Source organism: Pseudophryne corroboree, chromosome 6 (genome assembly GCF_028390025.1).
Source record: "Pseudophryne corroboree isolate aPseCor3 chromosome 6, aPseCor3.hap2, whole genome shotgun sequence".
Classification (NCBI taxonomy): Eukaryota; Metazoa; Chordata; class Amphibia; order Anura; family Myobatrachidae; genus Pseudophryne; species Pseudophryne corroboree.
The window spans coordinates 606,393,223-606,416,229 of record NC_086449.1 but is presented as its reverse complement, the minus strand read 5'-3'; positions in this window follow the sequence as shown (position 1 = coordinate 606,416,229).

Genomic DNA, 23,007 nt, shown 5'->3' with positions numbered 1-23,007 from the left:
TCAGCACGAGGTGGAAGTGGATCTTGATCTTTCCCTAATTTTGGAACCTCAACATTTTTGTTCTCCATATTTTAATAGGCACAACTAAAAGGCACCTCAGGTAAACAATGGAGATGGATGGATTGGATACTAGTATACAATTATGGACGGGCTGCCGAGTGCCGACACAGAGGTAGCCACAGCCGTGAACTACCGCACTGTACTGTGTCTGCTGCTAATATATAGACTGGTTGATAAAGAGATAGTATACTCGTAACTAGTATGTATGTATAAAGAAAGAAAAAAAAACCACGGTTAGGTGGTATATACAATTATGGACGGGCTGCCGAGTGCCGACACAGAGGTAGCCACAGCCGTGAACTACCGCACTGTACACTGGTTGATAAAGAGATAGTAGTATACTCGTAACAACTAGTATGACACTATGACGACGGTATAAAGAATGAAAAAAAAACCACGGTTAGGTGGTATATATTATAATAATAATACAATTATGGATGGACGGACTGCCTGCCGACTGCCGACACAGAGGTAGCCACAGCCGTGAACTACCGCACTGTACACTGGTTGATAAAGAGATAGTAGTATACTCGTAACAACTAGTATGACACTATGACGACGGTATAAAGAATGAAAAAAAAACCACGGTTAGGTGGTATATATTATAATAATAATACAATTATGGATGGACGGACTGCCTGCCGACTGCCGACACAGAGGTAGCCACAGCCGTGAACTACCGCACTGTACACTGGTTGATAAAGAGATAGTAGTATACTCGTAACAACTAGTATGACACTATGACGACGGTATAAAGAATGAAAAAAAAACCACAGTTAGGTGGTATATATTATAATAATAATACAATTATGGATGGACGGACTGCCTGCCGACTGCCGACACAGAGGTAGCCACAGCCGTGAACTACCGCACTGTACACTGGTTGATAAAGAGATAGTAGTATACTCGTAACAATTAGGATGACACTATGACGGTATAAAGAATGAAAAAAAAACCACGGTTAGGTGGTAGGTATATAATAATAAATAATACAATTCTGGTCGGACGGACTGCCTGCCGTGTGCCGACACAGAGGTAGCCACAGCCGTGAACTACCGCACTGTACACTGGTTGATAAAGAGATAGTAGTATACTCGTAACAATTAGGATGACACTATGACGGTATAAAGAATGAAAAAAAAACCACGGTTAGGTGGTAGGTATATAATAATAAATAATACAATTCTGGTCGGACGGACTGCCTGCCGTGTGCCGACACAGAGGTAGCCACAGCCGTGAACTACCGCACTGTACACTGGTTGATAAAGAGATAGTAGTATACTCGTAACAATTAGGATGACACTATGACGGTATAAAGAATGAAAAAAAAACCACGGTTAGGTGGTAGGTATATAATAATAAATAATACAATTCTGGTCGGACGGACTGCCTGCCGTGTGCCGACACAGAGGTAGCCACAGCCATGAACTACCGCACTGTACACTGGTTGATAAAGAGATAGTAGTATACTCGTAACAATTAGGATGACACTATGACGGTATAAAGAATGAAAAAAAAACCACGGTTAGGTGGTAGGTATATAATAATAAATAATACAATTCTGGTCGGACGGACTGCCTGCCGTGTGCCGACACAGAGGTAGCCACAGCCGTGAACTACCGCACTGTACACTGGTTGATAAAGAGATAGTAGTATACTCGTAACAATTAGGATGACACTATGACGGTATAAAGAATGAAAAAAAAACCACGGTTAGGTGGTAGGTATATAATAATAAATAATACAATTCTGGTCGGACGGACTGCCTGCCGTGTGCCGACACAGAGGTAGCCACAGCCGTGAACTACCGCACTGTACTGTGTCTGCTGCTAATATAGACTGGTTGATATTTAAAGAGATATTAGTAGTATACAACAATACTATGCTGGTGGTCAGGCACTGGTCACCACTCCTGCAGCAAAAGTGTGCACTGTTAATTAATATAATTGTACTCCTGGCTCCTGCTAACAACCTGCAGTGCTCCCCAGTCTCCCCCACAATTAATTATAAGCTTTTAATTTATACATTGATGACTGTGCAGCACACTGGGCTGAGCTGAGTGCACACAGACTGAGTCACACTGTGTGACTGACTGTGCTGTGTATCGTTTTTTTTTTCAGGCAGAGAACGGATATAGCAGAGAGAAGTGAACGGATATATTATATTAAATAAAAGTTAACTAGCAACTGCACTGGTCACTGACTGTGGTAAACTAACTCTGTCTGCGACTCTGCACAATCTCTCTCTATCTAATCTATCTATCTCTATTCTAATGGAGAGGACGCCAGACACGTCCTCTCCCTATCAATCTCAATGCACGAGTGAAAATGGCGGCGACGCGCGGCTCCTTATATAGAATCCGAGTCTCGCGATAGAATCCGAGCCTCGCGAGAATCCGACAGCGTCATGATGACGTTCGGGCGCGCTCGGGTTAACCGAGCAAGGCGGGAAGATCCGAGTCGCTCGGACCCGTGGAAAAAAAAGTGAAGTTCGTGCGGGTTCGGATTCAAAGAAACCGAACCCGCTCATCTCTACTAAATACATGTGTGTTGTTCCCTTAAATATTGTAGAATTGTTTACAGACAAATGTGATGGTCGTCTTAGGCTGGGCATGCATGAGTGCTCTATTTGTGCTCATGGCCCATGATAGTCCAAACTGTAGTCACTACTGCTTAATCAGCTGGTAAAATAGAGAGCACTGATTTCTGTATTAAATGGTGCTGTATAGGTAATACACACTGTCACTTTCCCAGGATCAAGGACTTTACGGGGTACATTGACTAAAACAGGAGATCTATTTAAGATGGGGTGTTGCCCATGGCAACCAATCAGATTCTACTTCTCATTTATCTAGCACCTTCCAGAAAATAATACCTGGAATTTGATTGCTATGGGCAACATCCCATCTTAAATAGAACTCCCATCTTAGTAAATGTTATCCTACAAATAGATGTTAAGGATTGTGGTATTATCCTGCCCATTATACAGATCAGTGTTCTATATACTACAAGCCCTTGATACTGTTGTGACTGAGTGTAATACAGGTACAAAACAAGTGCTCGTGTGTATCTACCCTCAAACTATTCCGCATCAATGACAGTGTTATTTGAAATGTACATTTTTTATAATTTTTCTAACTGCTTTGCTTGAAAATAAACGTATTCTCTCCCATGCCTCGGTCTCTGCCATCTTCTCCTGTCTGACATCCTGCCATATCCCAGCACCATTTCAACCTTTTTGTGTACAGAGTCAAGCCCATGGTTTTCCATTCACCTGCTCTCCTAGACCGTACCGTACCATCATCTCTTCTGTTCCTAAACTATGTTAACTGGATGTCATTCTTAACTACTCATAGTTCTTCACTCCAAGGTGTATATTTACTAAAGTGTGGGTTTTTAGAAGTGGAGATGTTACCCAAACCAGCCAATCAGATTCTACTAATCATTTGTATTGCACCTCCAGGAACCTAATAGCTAGAATCTGATTGGTTGCTATGGGCAACATCTCCACTTCTAAAAACCTGCACTTTAGTAAATATACCCCCACATATCCAGTCTATCTAATAATCATGCTAAATTGACTTAAGTAATGTCTTTAGAATAAGGCTCTTCTTCACCATACTGTAGGGCCCACTTTTCAATTTTCACCTTGACTATTACAACCTCCTCCCATCTGGTCTTCCTATTACCTGCCTGCCCCCACTTTAATCAATCCTAAATACAGGTACCCATCTGTTTTAACTCTTCCCCTGACCTCACCTCTCAGCCAACTTCTTCACTATAGTAGCTCATCATACACCCCAGAATACAGTTCAACCTCCTCCCCACACGTATAGAGCCCTCTACTCCACTCATTACTACAGCTCCAATCTCATTTTTCTTCACACTCCCTCCTGTCTTCTCTGGTTCTCCGCCAACCACTGCACCTTCTCTCACTCTTGCATTTGCACATGTATGCCAAAAAACCTCAGTGCTACAAGGGAAGATTTGTTATTAGGGTTTCATATTTTTAAAAGGATTAAAAGGGTATTTTTCATTAAAACAGAGTTCAAAGTCTACTAGTTGAACGATGTACAGTATCTTGATTTGTACAATGGCATTTAGAAATCTGCCAAAGGACATAATATTGCAGAGCAAGATGAGGACATATGCAGAGGAGGAGACATTTGGGTGGAGTGGTTGTAGTAATTTTGTAAGCAATGTAAAAATGAGATTTCATTTTGTGTAATCTGATTAATGAAATGGAATAGAAGGTTTCACCCAATGCATTGATCGGGGGTGTTACTGGTATTACGGAATTGTACCGACTCTTAGTGCATGCAATACAAATCTATTCCTATACTATAACAAAGACAAACAAATATTACTCGGCGCTCCTGCTCAATAATTACAATCCTAATTCACCTGCAGCCGTTTTACGGAGGGCACCCTTTTCCTCCTCAAAAAAGAAGAACAACTATATAAGCAATTTAGACAGTGCAGGTGAATCAGTTTGTAAACATTTACTCTGCATATATTGCAAACATACAATAAAACAGAATATTTAAAATAATACTGTCCATGTCAGATTGATTCCTTTATAACAGGATAATCTGGTTACCATTTAAATATATGTATAAGGTTTTTTTTTAGCAAATAATCCCACTTTGCAACAGTTAATAGTTATAGCTCCATCACACTGCCAATTGATATGACACGTTAGCCGTTTGTGCATGGGCAGAGAGGAAAACAATTTTTTATATATAAAACAGTCTCTAAAGAGGTAATATTACCTATACAGGCAAAAAACTCCCTGACCAGAAGAGTATTAATGGCAATAAAACAGGATTGGCTGGATTACTTTGCCTCATCAGGGCAGCTTCTATATCTCCCGGATGCTGGTACAGTCCAGACAATGCAGCCCTATCCAGAGTTTTTCAAGGCTGTGTTATCCTGCACTGTATTTGCCAACAATCCCCAGATGCCAGTATTAATCTCTTTACATGTTTCCCCGACTTTGTGGTCATTCAGCGGTCTCCTCAGAAGACAATGCATTCCCATGGGACAGATCCAATCTGTACATTGTCACCGCCCAGTTACTGCCCAGAAAAGTCCATGTCACGGAAAGAGTGGTGCATCAAAAGACGGATCATACCATCTGCACTTGCAGCCTCCTGTGAAGTCATGATTGCTTTCTGTGGTGCATGTGTAGTTTGCTGATGTCCGCATTAAAATGTTCCACTACAAGATTTTGCTTGAGTTGCTCCCATCCTATGGACCTCATTCCCTCTCCCAGATAGACTCTCAACCAGTCTCCCCAGCTTTAAATGCAGCCTTAAAATACACCTTTGTTTTAAGTGTATCAGTCCTCCTGATAACTTTTCAATATTGATCCTCCACGTTTTCACCCCTTCTCCTTACTATATAAGCTATTTAGGATGGGTGCTCCGCCCTCTTGTTACTTCTATGGCATAATGTAAATCACCAGTTCTCCATTCCGTTATATCTGACACTGTTTTGTCACCCATATGTTGGGTACAGGACGGCAGAGTATTGCATCCACTCCCACATGTGACTCGCCACTGTATGCACTTGCTAGATTCAGTGTGTTCCCCTATCTTTGCCTATGTTATTTGTCCCACCCTGCCTGTTGTGGGTCTGTCTGTCAATAAAGCCGAGGCATTCGCATTACTGAGATGCAATCGCATCTCCCTTGCCCACGCACGTGCAGTGTCTCACACTGAATAAGGCCCCATGTTTTAAAATGTAGACTATGAATACAAATATTAGTATACTATGTATGATCATTAGTGATTCAGAGGGGATGCGGTCAGCTTGTTGTCAGTCACACTGTCGACATTCATAATGTACAATTTCAGAGCTATGACGTTGAAATGTCAACAGCTAACATGTAGACATTTGCAAAATGTTGACATATTCACAAGTAAAATTTAAACATTTTGCAAAATTCTGCCATTTTAGGTTTAGGGTTAGGATTAAAGTTGTGTATTTGCAACATTAGCCACAACCTGCAACTAAAGCCGCAGCCACCAGGTTTGGTTTAGGGTAAGAATTAGAATTCGGCTTAGGATCTGTGTGATTAACACACTTGCCTCTTATGGCAGTCGCCTGTCTGCAACTTTATGTTAATGCCACTACAAATCCCTTCCCTGGGGGTATATTTACAAAGGTCCCAATTTAATTCAAGTTTGTATTTTTCTTCTAAGTGTGATCACGGGAATTTACTAAACACAAATCTCGGCAGTGTTGGGTCCATTCGTATTGTTTTTTTCCGGCTGAGTTCACAAATACGAATGAATAGACCATCGGTCAAACACGGCTGTTATTTGATACAACTCTGTAATTTACTAAGAATTTGTATTCTCAATCACTGCCGAAAACAGGCAAACACTGCCGGGAAAGCATAGAATTCGTAAAAAAAAAGGTGCTTTCAAATAGACCTGCTTTTTGCTGGCGTGTTCAGACAGTCATGCACGGACCAGTGACATCCGTGCATGCTTATCTGTGGAAAGGGGTCTGAAATAGTTAAAAATAAAAAATGAATTGCATGGGGTCCCCCCTCCCAAGCATAACCAGCCACGGCTCTTTGAGCCGGCCCTGGTTGTTTAAATACCGGGGGGAAATTGACTGTGGTCCCCAGTATTTAGACAACCAGCACCGGGCTCTTGGGCCAGCCCTGGTTCCAAACATACAGGGAACAAAAGACGTAGGGGTCCCCCGTATTTTTAAAACCAGCACCAGGCTCCACTAGCCGAGAAGATAATGCCACAGCCGGGAGACACTTTTATACTGGTACCTGCGGCCGTGGCATTACCCCACCAACTAGTCACCCCTGGCCGGGGTACTCTGGAGGAGTGGGGACCCCTTAAATCAAGGGGTCCCCCTCTCCAGGCTCCCAAGGGCCAGGGGTGAAGCCCAAGGCTGTCTCCCCCATCCCTGGGGGGCTGATAGCCTTTTTGTGTGTAAAAAAGAATATTGTCTTTGTTGTAGAACTACAAGTCCTAGCAAGCCTCCCCCGCTTGCCGGTACTTGGAGAACCACAAGTACCAGCATGTGGGGAAATAATGTGCCCACTAGTACCTATAGTTCTACAACAAAATAAATACCCAAATAAAAACAAGAGACACACCGTGATAGTACAATTTTATTAAAACAAACTTACACACTCATACATACTTACCTACATCTCACGCCATCCAATCACGTCCCCTTCTCCATGTAGAATCCAATTGTTTACCTGTAATCCAAAATTCCAATATACTCACCTATTATCCAGTGATGATTGGTCCTCTTCGATGCAGAAGTAATCCACGGTCTTGGCAAAAAAACAAACCGAAAGCCCGATCCACGCCACTAAAGGGGTTCCATGTTCACACATGGAACCCCTTTCCCTGAATGCCAGGACCTCCCATGTCTCCTGTCCCAGCAGCCAATCAGCCAATCAGGGAGCGCCACGTCATGACGCTCTGCTGCTTGGCTGTGGGCTACTAGCCTGTCAATCAGGCAGAGCTCAGCGACTAGAATGGAGCTTAGCACAGCTCCATTCTGGCCTATGACGGGAACTTTGCGGTCTGCGGTTAACCAATAAAATTCGAGTTCAGACTCCCACCAATTTGGCAGAAACACAAATCTTAGTAAATAAACCCCCTGGTGTACAGCCATGTGTCTTAATGAGCAAGGAATGAGAAGCCCACTTTGGGCATCTGTGGACACTGTAATACCTCTATTGTGTGTCTTTATATGTGTCTTTAGACATGACTGTCATTCACACCATCAAAACTTGTACCTGAACTATGACAGGTGCAAATTTTTTATCTGAGTATGGCCTCCAGTGTGAACAAAGAAGCATTTAAACAACATGTACACAAACACACTTCCATAACACGCCCATGCATCTGAAGAGCCACTTCCCCCGTCACTGTCAGGGAACACCCAGCACTTGTCCAAGACATTTTGATAAAGTGTGTCTCAATCACAAGTGTGCATTTGTGCGTGCATACTGGCCCTCATTCCGAGTTGATCGCTAGCTGCTTTCAGTAGCAGCGCGACGATTAGGTAAAAAAGCAGCATTTCTGCGCATGCGTATGGGGCGCAGTGCGCACGCGCGACGTACTTTCACAAAATCCGATGCAGTTTCACACAAGGTCTAGCGATGCTTTTCAGTCGCACTGTTGGCCGCTGAGTGAATGACAGGAATGGGGCGTTTCTGGGAGGTAACTGACCGTTTTCCGGGATTGTGCCGAAAAACGCAGGCGTGTCAGATACAAATGCAGGCGTGCCTGGGGAAACGGGGGAGTGGCTGTCCGAACGCAGGGCGTGTTTGTGACATCAAAACAGGAACTAAATAGTCTGAAGTGATCGCAAGGTAGGAGTAGGTCTGCAGCTACTCAGAAACTGCTTGATAAAATTTAGACGCCGTTCTGACATCCTTTCGGGCGCACTTCTGCTAAGCTAAGATACACTCCCAGAGTGCGGTGGCTTAGCGTTTGCACGGCTTCTAAAAGCAGCTAGCGAGCGAACAACTCGGAATGAGGGCCACTGTCCTGTGTAAAGTGCTTTTAGGGATTTTCATACTCAGTAGCAAAGAAACTTTCTTGAGCTTTGGCCACTGTGACTGGTGCTGCGAAAGAGATCGCAGCAGCTTGCCAAAACACGACCATGACAATCCCAAAAAATGCCCATGACACCTACTCTTTTTGCAAAGACTATAGGTCACCTCCCAGTCTCCACCCTAAACCACCCATGGTTCCCAGCAGCCGTCTCAAGTATTATTATTATTATTATTATTATTATTATTCTTTATGCTTACACCATCGCACACCTGGTTCACATATGTACATTGGGGGTTTTCTAGACTTTTCACACATGTACAGTAGCAAATAGTCGCTCAACTGTGCTGGCCAACTGCTAGTTCAGTAACAGTGTTACTGATCGCAGGGACAGATGCTTTTCATAGCCGCTGTCCCTGCACCGGAGCAACACTAAATTGCTCTGGTAATTAAGTATCCACTGCTGCATTTGGCGGCGAGTTGGATACTTGATTATTGGGGGCCATCCAATCCCTGATGATAAATATATGTCTTTTTGAATCTTAGCAGGAGAAAAAGAAAGCACTGTATAAATTAAAAAATATTAATTATTATTATGTATCTTACTGTATAACATTTAGGGGGGAGATGTAGCAAACCTTGAAGACTGATAAAGTGGAGAAAGATAAAGTACCAGCCTGTCAGCTACTAACTGCCATGTTACAGGCTATGGGTGGGATGCATCAAGCATCGCATGCAGAGGCGTCACTCACCTCTGTGACACCCGGTGCGGCAGCGAGGATAAAAGAGGTGGGGCTTTGCGGCAATGGGCGGGTCTTAAATAGAGGGGCGGGGCTTCGCGGGCGGAACCCGTTTTTAAACCATTGCAGGTACGCAAAGGGGGCGGGGCTTTGCGGAGGGGCGGGGCTTCGCGTCCCTACACCCGTTTTTTTTTCACTGGGGGGTGTGGGAGGTGAGGGCTGACTCTCGGGAGGTGCTGTAATATATAATATAACAGTGCAGCACTCGGCTTCTGTCACTCTGCAGGAGCCGGCATTTTGGTGTCACCCCTCGGCGGGTGACACCCGGGAGCGGGCCGCACCCCCCGCACCCCCCTTGTGACGCCACTGATCGCATGCAACCCTCTACTTACTGCATGCATAGCAGCATTTTATAACACTGTATGCATGAAGAAAATCACAAAGGACAGCTCTTGCAGTAAAAGATGTCCTTTGTGATGATAGGATTTCTGGATTTGGTACCGGGCTCCTATCTGCGCATGTATCGAGTGACGCACAGGCCGCGGGGAGTACTGGGAGGGATCCGATTGGATACTTGGAGAAGCAGTGTGATACAAGCCCATAGTCTTTTATTGGGCAACACCATCTAAAGATGACTTTGCAAACTGCATCCAAGTCCTAGAATCTATGTTTCGGGGCTTGGTGCATCTGCGGTATGCAGCCAAACCTCAGAAAATGGAAATTTCGGAGGTTTGGCACGCATTTTTAAGCTTCCTGTATTTATAAAATAACAGTGAGGAGCTAATTGGTTGCTAATGTATCACCATTTACTTTATGTCTCTCCAAAGCTTAATGCATATACACTTGTATACATGGCAATATACCAATTATCTCGTTTCAATCTGAACACAACACAATAAGAAGGACATAGATGTTAAATGGAAGCGAACATAAATAGATTAGCAGACATTTTTATATCATCTGGGAATTGTTAATTTATTTACCAAAATCAATGGTATACATCAGAGTATTAAAAAAAGTTTCAATATAACCATATCTACTGTAAGTTACACAGTATTGTATCAGTATCATTGTGGTAACTTGCATTCACTCATTTCACAATATTTAAAAGCTACATTAGAAACACATTTTCTATCTTAGTAGTGTCAAACATCAAGAATTACATGAAAGAACTTTGTTTTGGGTGAGACTTAAATGTACCACTAAAATGATGTTTTCCAAGGTAGATATTAAAGTGGATTCCATAACAGAGTGACACCATAGGAGGGGTCTCTGATTTTTCATTACTGCTTCAGCTCGTCAGACAGTGGCTAAATGTTTGCTAAGCTCCTTAGCCTTGGGCTGTGAGCAGGGAAAGTAAATCTGAAGACCTAATCACATCTGGAATATATCAGCTCTTCTCCTGGCTAGTATTACAGTAACCAATTATCTGTAGATCAGCAGACAGCAGAGACTTTAAAGCCCAAATTACTGAACGAGGGAGAGGGAAAAGAGAAGAGAATACAGGAGATGAAAAGGAAGGCTGTGAGTCTTATCGTGCTAATGAAATCAACCTGACAACCTTGCCAAGCTGCTGGGGCTTTGCAGCATCTAGTGAGGAAAGAGCACTCACAACAAAGGCTCCCAAGTCAAATAGTCAATAGGCACGCAGATATGAAAACTGCAAGAGGTCTCCTCAATGGTGATTTAAAGATGTGAAGGCTGCTGGTCACTGTTAACATGAATCTCTTAGCCTTTCAGGATAATGACATGTTGAAGTGTTTTGATCGGCGTGTCAAGATTTCCAGAATGCCCTTAGATGTGTGCATATGGGGCAACCCAAGTGCTCTCTAACATACAATTAACAAGACGAAAGTCAAACTTATTTATATCTCAGACAATTGTTCTTTCTTAGTTTTTCATTCTGTAATACATCTCTTGCCAAGTAGCCCAGATAATGCATAATCAGAGCTGTATTGTGTAAGACGCCCGCTAAGTATTGTTTCTCATTTAAAAGACTGGTCTATTGTTATCACCTTTTTCTCTATGCAAACAAAATAATGAAAGATTTGGGGTTGAAAACTGTATTGTGGACCTGTTTTCATAGAACATTGGGAGTGTTATTAAGATTTGCAGTTATTAAGGGGATTTAAAGAAGTTCTCTATTTCCGCCATCATGTATGTTGTGCTCTGCACACTATTTTACCTTATGAATTTTAAATGTTGCGAAAGTGATCTTGATTAATTATATGACTTGGTGTCATGTGTGTTGCTGAAAAAAGTGAAAAGTATTAACCACAGCTCGTTTAAAAAATTGCATGCCCCCTATTCCGCTGGACACAAAGTTGACTGTAAATTGTATTATAACTAAAATGTTCTTGGTGAAAACAATATCACCATAAAGCATTGCCTACTATCATAATTGGATCCTAACTTTAAATATTGTGTTTAGCATTCTGGAAAGCCCTCTTCCATGTAAAATACTGTTTCCTATAGAAAACGGTATAGGCCAGGAACAGACCTCCTGTGAGCTTAGAACGTGTGCCCTATCAGCTCTCAGCTTCATGTAACAGGGCAGGATCCCAGTGGGACTACATGTGGCGTAAATAAAGGTTGCCTGCTACAGTGGGAACCCCATCATATATGCACAGTCTTTGTACCTTGAAGCATATTTTCCTGTAAAACAAATTCTAATTCCTTTGTGTGCTCAGGCACCATTGCAGATATCTTATATTACATGTCATGCGAAATATCCCAATCTGTTTATTGCTTTTGTGATGCTCCAATTGTCCATCATTGACCTCATATTTACAGTTGGCTACAAAGATAATAAAACATCCAGTTCAGGGGTATGAAGTGAACTTGGCTTCTGTTTAGATTAGCGATGGCTGCTGTTCATTCAGTTAAATTCAGGCTATATATACTGTGTATTATTTGTATATCCCATGAATTATTTTGGATAGCAAGAAGAGAGGAACAGTGGGGTTAATGCATTTGGAAGTAAAATGGCCATATACGGTGTTACTCCAAAAGATGAGTGCATGGAATAATATTGTATTTCTGCACATATATGGGGCTATAAGTCTGGATCAGTAGCATATTTGCCTGACTTACAGCAAGAATTCCTCAGCATTGAGTACCTGTAGCTGCCCTATGCTATGGACAATAGATATGCCTCCCAATAGATGTATATAATTCTACACTTACTTGTTGGTATTCATATGCCGCAATATCGTGAGCACACCCTTATGGAACATTGTTCAGGTAAGAACCGCTGCTTCCCATCCCCTGGGTATGTAGATACGTTAGGAATTGCTTGTCTCCACATTCTTGCATTTGGGTGTGCATTTTTTTTGAGCACGCACATAGGGGGTAATTCTGAGTTTATCGCAGCAGGATTTTTGTTAGCAGTTGGGCAAAACCATGTGCACTGCAGGGGGAGCAGATATAACATGTGCAGAGAGAGATAGATTTGGTGTGGTGAGTTAAATCTGCAATCTAAATTGCAGTGTAAAAGTAAAGCAGCCAGAATTTACCCTGCACAGAAACAAAATAACCCACCCAAATTTAACTCTCTCTGCAAATGTTATATCTGACCCCCTGCAGTGAACATGGTTTTGCCCAACTACTAAAAAATTTCCTGCTGTGATTAACTTGGAATTACCCCCATAGTGAATTTGTGCTATACAAACTGGAGTACATTCAGATGTAAATCATCCTCAGAGTTTTTCTTTGCATTTGTTGGAAAAAACTGTGGCTGAAATATGGTAATGGTGGTGTCCTTTCAGGAAGTTTAACGCTGGCTACACACCTTGCTGAAATGTTGGTGGATCTGCAGGCCCTCTGACCGAGCAACTGAATGGTGTGTCAGTCAGGACACCCAGCTGGGCAGGCATTTGAATTTGCCAAGCCAGCGGTAAGGTCAGCCACAAGGCAGGTGTACTGGCAGTCGGTGAACCACCTGTACACATAGCCAGATACACCAATGTATTTGAAGATATAAAGACCATTGGCTGTATTACAGAGCTGATGGGATATGTCTGTGAACGACATCGTTCATATATATATATCAGGGGTAAACAGCCGCGGATAGCCTGGCGATATATCGTCTAGTGTGTTCCCAATTCACCATAAGGACACCTATGATGGAGGGGTTTCCTAATATTAGGGCTTGTTAAAAGATGGATAACCCCTTCAGGGCCTTTCCTTTATATATTCTCTCAGTAACATATATGCTGGACCCAGGTGTTGCTAGCTAATATCTTCTAGAAGGTGCTAGATAAATTATAAGTAGAATTGGTTGCTAAATGCAACAGCTGCAATCTATGTATTATTATTATTATTATTATTATTATTATTATTATTATTATCTTTTATTTATATGGCGTCACAAGGAATCCGCAGCGCCTATTACAGAGTACATAAACAATTGAGCATAACAAGAAAAAAAACTCTTATAATTTGAGACAATACAGACAAGTATAAGGTATATACAGAAAACCAGGGGTTGGGTGCCATTAAAGGGAGTATAGAGTATAAGATAGTGTAAGTAAGAGAAGGAAATGCACATGAGGGGAGAAGACCCTGCTCTTGCGAGCTTACATTCTAAAGGGTGTAGATTTCTGTAAACCTGCACTTTAGTAAATATACCCCTTAAGCTCTGCTATGATGAACAAATATTTAGTGCTTAACAATGCTTTCAATAGCATGAAAAAGTTAGGTTTTTAACTTTTTATTCTGAGAGGATTCTGACAATGTTGCTGACTAATGAAGACAATAATCCTATAATTGTTGAGCATACACTTGGCATCTTAAGAGCCTTACAAAGCCAAATGTTTTCCAACAAAACACACTGTCTGACTTCAAGTTACCTGAGCAGTGTACTCAAGAAAACAAGTGAAAGTGTCACATTTGGAGACAGGAACAGACTGACAAAGCAGCCATAGTTCTGAGACTGACCCTTCCCAGAAAGATTTGACACACTTAACTAGAAGTGTCGCATGGACATTCCTTCTGGAGCAAAAGCTTCATAGCTGATTAGCAGTTAGTATATCTGAGAGAAAGATGATGTGCAGTACTGTCAAATACAATTATTCAAAACAAAATCAGCTTAGCACAACTATTTAAACAGGGACAACACCCATGAAAATAAATTAAGTTTAATTGCCCTTAAAATGTGTATGGTTTATCCTGCCATCATTCTTTTTGATGTTCTTAGTTCTATCCGTATCGTATGACAAGTATTCAAAAGTCACAGCATAAGAGTAGCTGTTTCGCACGAATGCATTCGATTGTATATTTTATTTATTGGAATAATGAGACTAATTTAGAAACATTTAAAAAAATAATTCCTGTGCCACATTTGTCAGCTGGTGGCAAAGGATACTTTAAATTTACATATTCAAGATGGCTACATCTCAATGGTACATACATTTTGCATCTTCTGGCTGGATGCCTTATTTACCAATAATTACACCTGCAGGAAAAAGATTAGATTTCACGGATGTTCAGCCTAATTTTTTTCAAACAGAGTTGGGGGGAGATGTATCACACAGTGAAAAGAGTAACAGGGGACCAGTGGAGAAGTTGTCCATAGCAACAAATCACCTTTACATTTATGAAGTGCATTCTATAAAATGATAGACAGAAGCTGAGGTATCAGTGGGTCTGTCACCCCCATCGCGTGCCTCCGGCATCTGCTGCTGAAAAGGGGTGTGGTCTAAATTAAAGGGGGCATGGCCTCGACAGGAATCCCGATGATGTCACTCCCCGGGCAGCCCAGTGTCCCCTGAGATGCTGTACTGCCACAAGAGACAGGAGCTGGGTGCTGCAAGAGATGTCTACCTCCTCTCCTCCACCGCTGACCAATCTTTAAGAAAAAACTACTCTGTATTATTGGAAGAAATTGCACTCTCTTACTAACTTCCCCCACTTCAAATTCCATATCTGCTCCTACAGCTTGGCACTTTCACTTGCTAAGCAATCTTTATTTAAGTCTCTCATTTCCCCTTAGTCCATCAACCCTCATTGCCACTATACCACCTTTAATTTACATTTTCTCTCCCTGCTATCTCCTCTTATGGGAATACCGACACCGGGATCCCGACCGGCACAATCAGGGGGGGCGAACACAACGCAGCCCCTTGCGGGCTCGCTGCGCTCGCCATGCTGCAGGCACGGTGCCTCGCTACACTTGCTACACTAATTTATTCTCCCTCTATGGGTGTCGTGGACACCCACAGAGGGAGAATATGTCAGGATTGTGCCGGTCAGGATCCCGGTGTCGGTATTCTGACCGCCGGGATTCCGTCGGGCCGGATCTTGACTGCATCCCCCTCTTACTGCACTTAACTTTGCCATGCATTTTACATGCAAAATTAAATATGCCACTGTATTCCTTCTACCTCCTCTGCTCTCTCTTTCTCCACCCACATTCTCTCTCCTAAGCCTATCAACTCCCACCATTGCAACATCTGCAGGTTCATGCGCTTCCTCTCCATGGAGATCAAAAACACCCTAATCCATAGCTTTCTTCCTCACCTCTCAGTCTCAATCTCTTGCACTGCCCATCATCCGGCTATTCTCATCGCTGCTGTCCATCTTATGTCTCATTGGGGGTCATTCCAACCTGATTGTTATTTGATGCGCACGCAAGCAGCGTTCGCACCACAGCGATCACATCGCACGAATGCAAACGCCCACCACGTACAACTGCAAGCGAGCGTGCAGCAATGCACAAAGTAGGTGTTTACTATTATGCTTGGCATGGTAGCAATGCGTTCGCATGGCTGTCAAATGCATCTCTAGCAACACGAAGACTGTCGTACAAGTGCTATTCCTGCGTTAGTCTGCAAATTTTCGCACAGTGGGTTTTTGTTTTTTTTCTCATCCCTTCCCTTTCAAAATTAATAGACCAATTAGCCAAAAGGATTTGTAATGTTATTGACTAATTAAGTGTTCAAACTCTGCAAAATGAAGAGTTTGACAACCTAATTGCACAATAACATTCAGCAATTAAGTCAACAAACATATATCTGTAATATATTTGTTATCCTATTTGCCCAGTAGCCTGAATGTATAATCATTTTGTTTAAAGATTTTATTAATAAACTGGTTGCATATGTACTTTTTAATGCTATGGAATAAGCACTGTATGTATTTCATACATTATTTACCCATTATTGACTTGTGCATATATGGTTAATATATTTGAAATTGTTAAAAATGGGAGTGATAAAGTATCATACAATCAGCTCCTAACTGCCATGTCACAGGCAGTGTTTTAAAAATGATTATTATTTTTTTAAAGGTACTTTAGCACTCTCCATTTAAACACTTTCAAAGTGATGCAACATCAATACATATATGATATTTACCTTGCAAAAAAACACAACACCAATATCTTTTGTGATATTTGTTTACTTTGGGAACCAAACAATACATTTGTTGTTAACAAAAAACAAAATCAACCAAAAATATTTTGCAGCACATTTATTTCTGCAAGAACGCCCTGTATGTGCTCCACCAGCCACTGCAGGCACAAACGGATTGGGCAATTTGGATCTCCAACCTCAGCATCTGTAAAGAATGTTTGAACTATTAGTAAAAAAATAATTCAACATTATGCAATATACAAGCAATGCACTAAACACACTTGAACAGTTCACTGTATAGGTCAGGGATGGTTAATGTTTGTCACTCCAGCGGTTGTTGAACAACACATACAGCATGCCCTGCAATAGTTTTAGCATGGACAAATGGAAAAACTGTTGCAGGACATGCTGGTATGTGTAGTTATACAACAGCTGTAGAGCCAAAGTTTCAACATCACTGGTCTAGGTCCAGGGTCCTCAAACAGCGGATCACAATCTGTTGTTGAACTACACATCCCAGCATGCCCTGCAACAGTTTACACTTTCCTAAATTGGCCAACTGTTGCAAGGTATGCTGGCCTGTGTAGTTCCACATCAGCTGAATCGGCAAACGTATCTCTGTATCTGTTTAAAGTAAACAAAATCAAATAAAATTTGTATTTTTAAGATTTTTATTTAAAAAATACTTACTCTCCTCCATCGCACCATACTTCTCCTCCTCTTCTTCAACCCCGGCGGCTGGTTGAGGGGGAGAGGGTTATTGAATGGGGGAAGGTGGTTGAGGTGGAGAGGGAGGTTGAATGAGGCAGGTGTTTGAGGGGAGAGGGAGTTTGAATGGGGGCAGGTGTTTGAGGGGGAGAGGGAGTTTGAATGTGGCCAGGAGGTTGAGAGGGAGAGGGAGGTTGAAGGGGGGATGGTGGTTGAGGGGGAGAGGGAGTTTGAATGTGGGCAGGTGGTTGAGAGGGAGAGGGAGGTTGAATGGGGGAAGGTGGTTGAGCGGGAGAGGGAGGTTGAATGGGGGAAGGTGGTTGAGGGGGAGAGGGAGGTTGAATGGGGGAAAGTGGTTGAAGGGGAGAGGGAGGTTGAGAGGGTGATGAAGGTGGTTGTGTGGGTTGTCTTCTTTCTGCTCTTCCTAAGGATAGAGGAACACAGTTTATGTTTTAGAAAATGGTTTAGCTTTTATTCTAAAAATAAACAACTCAATATTAAAGATGAAGGTTTTTTTTTTTAAACAACAATAAAACAAGCTTTATTAACTTAAATTAAGTGCAACGTTATTACTGTAATGCTAATGTTGGTGTATTACTCAACATACAACCCACACACGTACCCTCTACATCCACACAAACATCCATGCAGAACAACATACATTTCCCAGATGTTCAGCCTAAACATACACCCACTTATGGAAGCAAATTATAACACATTCAGAGATGTAAACACACTGATGCGAACACATATCCGACAGTATGCCGTACTTACATTGTTGTATTTGCTGGCGTAATTCTGCCAGCAAATGGGGCTGTCTGCGGTGGAGGTCCGACCACCGCCCCTCGAGCTGGACTATGAGGGTCATTCCGAGTTGTTCGCTCGTTGACGAATTTCGATATGCTGCGATTTGTTGCTAATTGTGCATGCGCAAGGCACGCAGGGCGCATGCGCTTAGTTATTTAACTAAAAACTTAGCAGTTTTGCTGTGGATCCTGCGGCGCTTTTCAGTCGCACTGCTGATTGGTGAGTGATTGACAGGAAAGGGGCGTTTTTGAGTGGTAACTGAGCGTTTTCCGGAAGTGTGCTAAAACATGCAGGTGTGTCAGGGAAAAACGCGGGAGTGTCTGGAGAAATGGGGGAGTGGCTGGCCGAACGCAGGGCGTGTTTGTGACGTCAAACCAGGAACTAAACGGACTGAGCTGATCGGAATCTGTGAGTAGGTCTGGAGCTACTCAGAAACTGCAAAGAAATATTCATTAGCAGTTCTGCTAATCTTTCGTTCGCTATTCTGCTAAGCTAAGATATAGCGTGTGCAATGCTGCTAAAAGCAGCTAGCGAGCAAACAACTTGGAATGAAGGACAATGCTTCCCCTGCTGTGGAAAACCATATAAACACAATGAGACCGCTTCTCACCTTGATATATTTTTATTAGTGATGTGCATCGGAAATTTTTCGGGTTTTGTGTTTTGGTTTTGGATTCGGTTCCGCGGCCGTGTTTTGGATTCGGACGCGTTTTGGCAAAAGCTCCCTGAAAATTTTTTGTCGGATTCGGGTGTGTTTTGGATTCGGGTGTTTTTTTACAAAAAACCCTCAAAAACAGCTTAAATCATAGAATTTGGGGGTCATTTTGATCCCATAGTATTATTAACCTCAATAACCATAATTTCCACTCATTTCCAGTCTATTCTAAAATCCTCACACCTCACAATATTATTTTTAGTCCTAAAATTTGCACCGAGGTCACTGGATGACTAAGCTAAGCGACCCAAGTGGCCGACACAAACACCTGGCCCATCTAGGAGTGGCACTGCAGTGTCAGACAGGATGGCACTTCCAAAAAATAGTCCCCAAACAGTACATGATGCAAAGAAAAAAAGAGGTGCAATGAGGTAGCTGTGTGACTAAGCTAAGCGACCCAAGTGGCCGACACAAACACCTGGCCCATCTAGGAGTGGCACTGCATTGTCAGGCAGGATGGCAGATTTAAAAAATAGTCCCCAAACAGCACATGATGCTAAGAAAAAAAGAGGTGCACCAAGGTCGCTAGATGGCTAAGCTAAGCGACACAAGTGGCTGACACAAACACCTGGCCTATCTAGGAGTGGCACTGCAGTGTCCGGCAGGATGGCACTTCAAAAAAATACTCCCCAAACAGCACATGATGCAAAGAAAAATGAAAGAAAAAAGTGGTGCAAGATGGAATTGTCCTTGGGCCCTCCCACCCACCCTTATGTTGTATTAACAGGACATGCACACTTTAACGAACCCATCATTTCAGCGACAGGGTCTGCCACACAACTGTGACTGAAATGACTGGTTGGTTTGGGCCCCCACCAAAAAAGAAGCAATCAATCTCTCCTTGCACAAACTGGCTCTACAGAGGCAAGATGTCCACCTCATCCTCATCGTCTGATTCCTCACCCCTTTCACTGTGTACATCCCCCTCCTCACAGATTATTAATTCGTCCCCACTGGAATCCACCATCTCAGGTCCCTGTGTACTTTCTGGAGGCAATTGCTGGTGAATGTCTCCACGGAGGAATTGATTATAATTCATTTTGATGAACATCATCTTCTCCACATTTTCTTTAAGTAACCTCGTACGCCGATTGCTGACAAGGTGAGCGGCTGCACTAAACACTCTTTCGGAGTACACACTGAAGGGGGGGCAACTTAGTTAAAATAAAGCCAGTTTCTTCAAGGGCCTCCAAATTGCCTCTTTTTCCTGCCAGTATACGTACGGACTGTCTGACGTGCCTACTTGGATGCGGTTACTCATATAATCCTCCACCAATCTTTCAATGGTGACAGAATCATATGCAGTGACAGTAGACGACATGTCAGTAATCGTTGGCAGGTCCTTCAGTCCGGACCAGATGTCAGCACTCGCTCCAGACTGCCCTGCATCACCGCCAGCGGGTGGGCTCGGAATTCTTAGCCTTTTCCTTGCAGCCCCAGTTGCGGGAGAATGTAAAGGAGGAGCTGTTGACGGGTCACGTTCCGCTTGACTTGACAATTTTCTCACCAGCAGGTCTTTGAACCTCTGCAGACTTGTGTCTGCCGGAAAGAGAGATACAACGTAGGTTTTAAATCTAGGATCGAGCACGGTGGCCAAAATGTAGTGCTCTGATTTCAACAGATTGACCACCCGTGAATCCTGGTTAAGCGAATTAAGGGCTCCATCCACAAGTCCCACATGCCTAGCGGAATCGCTCTGTTTTAGCTCCTCGTTCAATGTCTCCAGCTTCTTCTGCAAAAGCCTGATGAGGGAAATGAACTGACTCAGGCTGGCAGTGTCTGAACTGACTTCACGTGTGGCAAGTTCAAAGGGTTGCAGAACCTTGCACAACGTTGAAATCATTCTCCACTGCGCTTGAGTCAGGTGCATTCCCCCTCCTTTGCCTATATCGTAGGCAGATGTATAGGCTTGAATGGCCTTTTGCTGCTCCTCCATCCTCTGAAGCATATAGAGGGTTGAATTCCACCTCGTTACCACCTCTTGCTTCAGATGATGGCAGGGCAGGTTCAGGACTGTTTGCTGGTGCTCCAGTCTTCGGCTTGCGGTGGCTGAATGCCAAAAGTGGCCCGCAATTCTTTGGGCCACCAACAGCATCTCTTGCACGCCCCTGTCGTTTTTTAAATAATTCTGCACCACCAAATTCAATGTATGTGCAAAACATGGTACGTGCTGGAATTTGCCCAGATGTAATGCACGCACAATATTGGTGGCGTTGTCCGATGTCACAAATCCCCAGGAGAGTCCAATTGGGGTGAGCCATTCTGCGATGATGTTCCTCAGTTTCCGTAAGAGGTTGTCAGCTGTGTGCCTCTTATTGAAAGCGGTGATACAAAGCGTAGCCTGCCTAGGAACGAGTTGGCGTTTGCGAGATGCTGCTATTGGTGCCGCCGCTGCTGTTCTTGCTGCGGGAGGCAATACATCTACCCAGTGGGCTGTCCCAGTCATATAGTCCTGAGTCTGCCCTGCTCCACTTGTCCACATGTCCGTGGTTAAGTGGACATTGGGTACAACTGCATTTTTTAGGACACTGGTGACTCTTTTTCTGACGTCTGTGTACATTTTCGGTATCGCCTGCCTAGAGAAATGGAACCTAGATGGTATTTGGTACCGGGGAAACAGTACCTCAATCAAGTCTCTAGTTGCCTGTGAATTAACGGTGGATACTGGAAACACGTTTCTCACCACCCAGGCTGCCAAGGCCTGAGTTATCCGCTTTGGACAGTCAATTGCTTACTGGAAGTATTACAAGTGGTCTTCCGACTTCCCCTCTGGGATGACGATCGACTCTCAGCAGCAACAACAGCAGCGCCAGCAGCAGTAGGCGTTACACTCAAGGATGCATAGGAGGAATCCTAGGCAGGAGAGGACTCGTCAGACTTGACAGTGACATGGCCTGCAGGACTATTGGCTTTCCTGTCTAAGGAGGAAATTGACACTGAGGGAGTTGGTGGTGTGGTTTGCAGAAGCTTGGTTACAAGAGGAAGGGATTTAGTGGTCAGTGGACTGCTTCCGCTGTCATCCAAAGTTTTTGAACTTGTCACTGACTTCTGATGAATGCGGTCCAGGTGACGTATAAGGGAGGATGTTCCTAGGTGGTTAACGTCCTTACCCCTACTTATAAAGGCAACACATGGCTTGACACCAGTTGTCCGCATTTTTGTTGAAATAATTCCACACCGAAGAGGTGATTTTTTTTTTTGTATTTTGACCAGGCATGTCAATGGCCATATTCATCCCACGGACAACAGTTGTCTCCCCGGGGACCTGACTTAAACAAACCACCTCACCATCAGAATCCTCCTTGTCAATTTCCTCCCCAGCGCCAGCAACACCCATATCCTGATCCTGGTGTACTTCAACAGTGACATCTTCAATTTGACTATCAGGAACTGGACTGTGGGTGCTCCTTCCAGCACTTGCGGGGGGCGTGCAAATGGTGGAAGGTGCAACCTCTTCCCGTCCAGTGTTGGGAACGTCAGGCATCGCAACCGACACAATTGGACTCTCCTTGGGGATTTGTGATTTAGAAGAACGCACAGTTCTTTGCTGTGCTTTTGCCATCTTAACTCTTTTAAGTTTTCTAGCAGGAGGATGAGTGCTTCCATCCTCAGGTGAAGCTGAACCACTAGCCTTGAACATAGGCCAGGGCCTCAGCCGTTCCTTGCCACTCCATGTCGTAAATGGCACATTGGCAAGTTTACGCTTCTCCTCAGACGATTTTGATTTAGATTTTTGGGTCATTTTACTGAGCTTTATTTTTTGGGATTTTACATGCTCTCTACTATGACATTGGGCATCGGCCTTGGCAGATGACGTTGATGGCATTTCATCGTCTCGGCCATGACTAGTGGCAGCAGCTTCAGCACGAGGTGGAAGTGGATCTTGATCTTTCCCTATTTTACCCTCCACATTTTTGTTCTCCATTTTTTAATGTGTGGAATTATATGCCAGTAATATATCAATAGCAATGGCCTACTACTATATATACTGCGCACAACTGAAATGCACCACAGCTATGGATGGATAGTATACTTGACGACACAGAGGTAGGTAGAGCAGTGGCCTACTGTACGGTA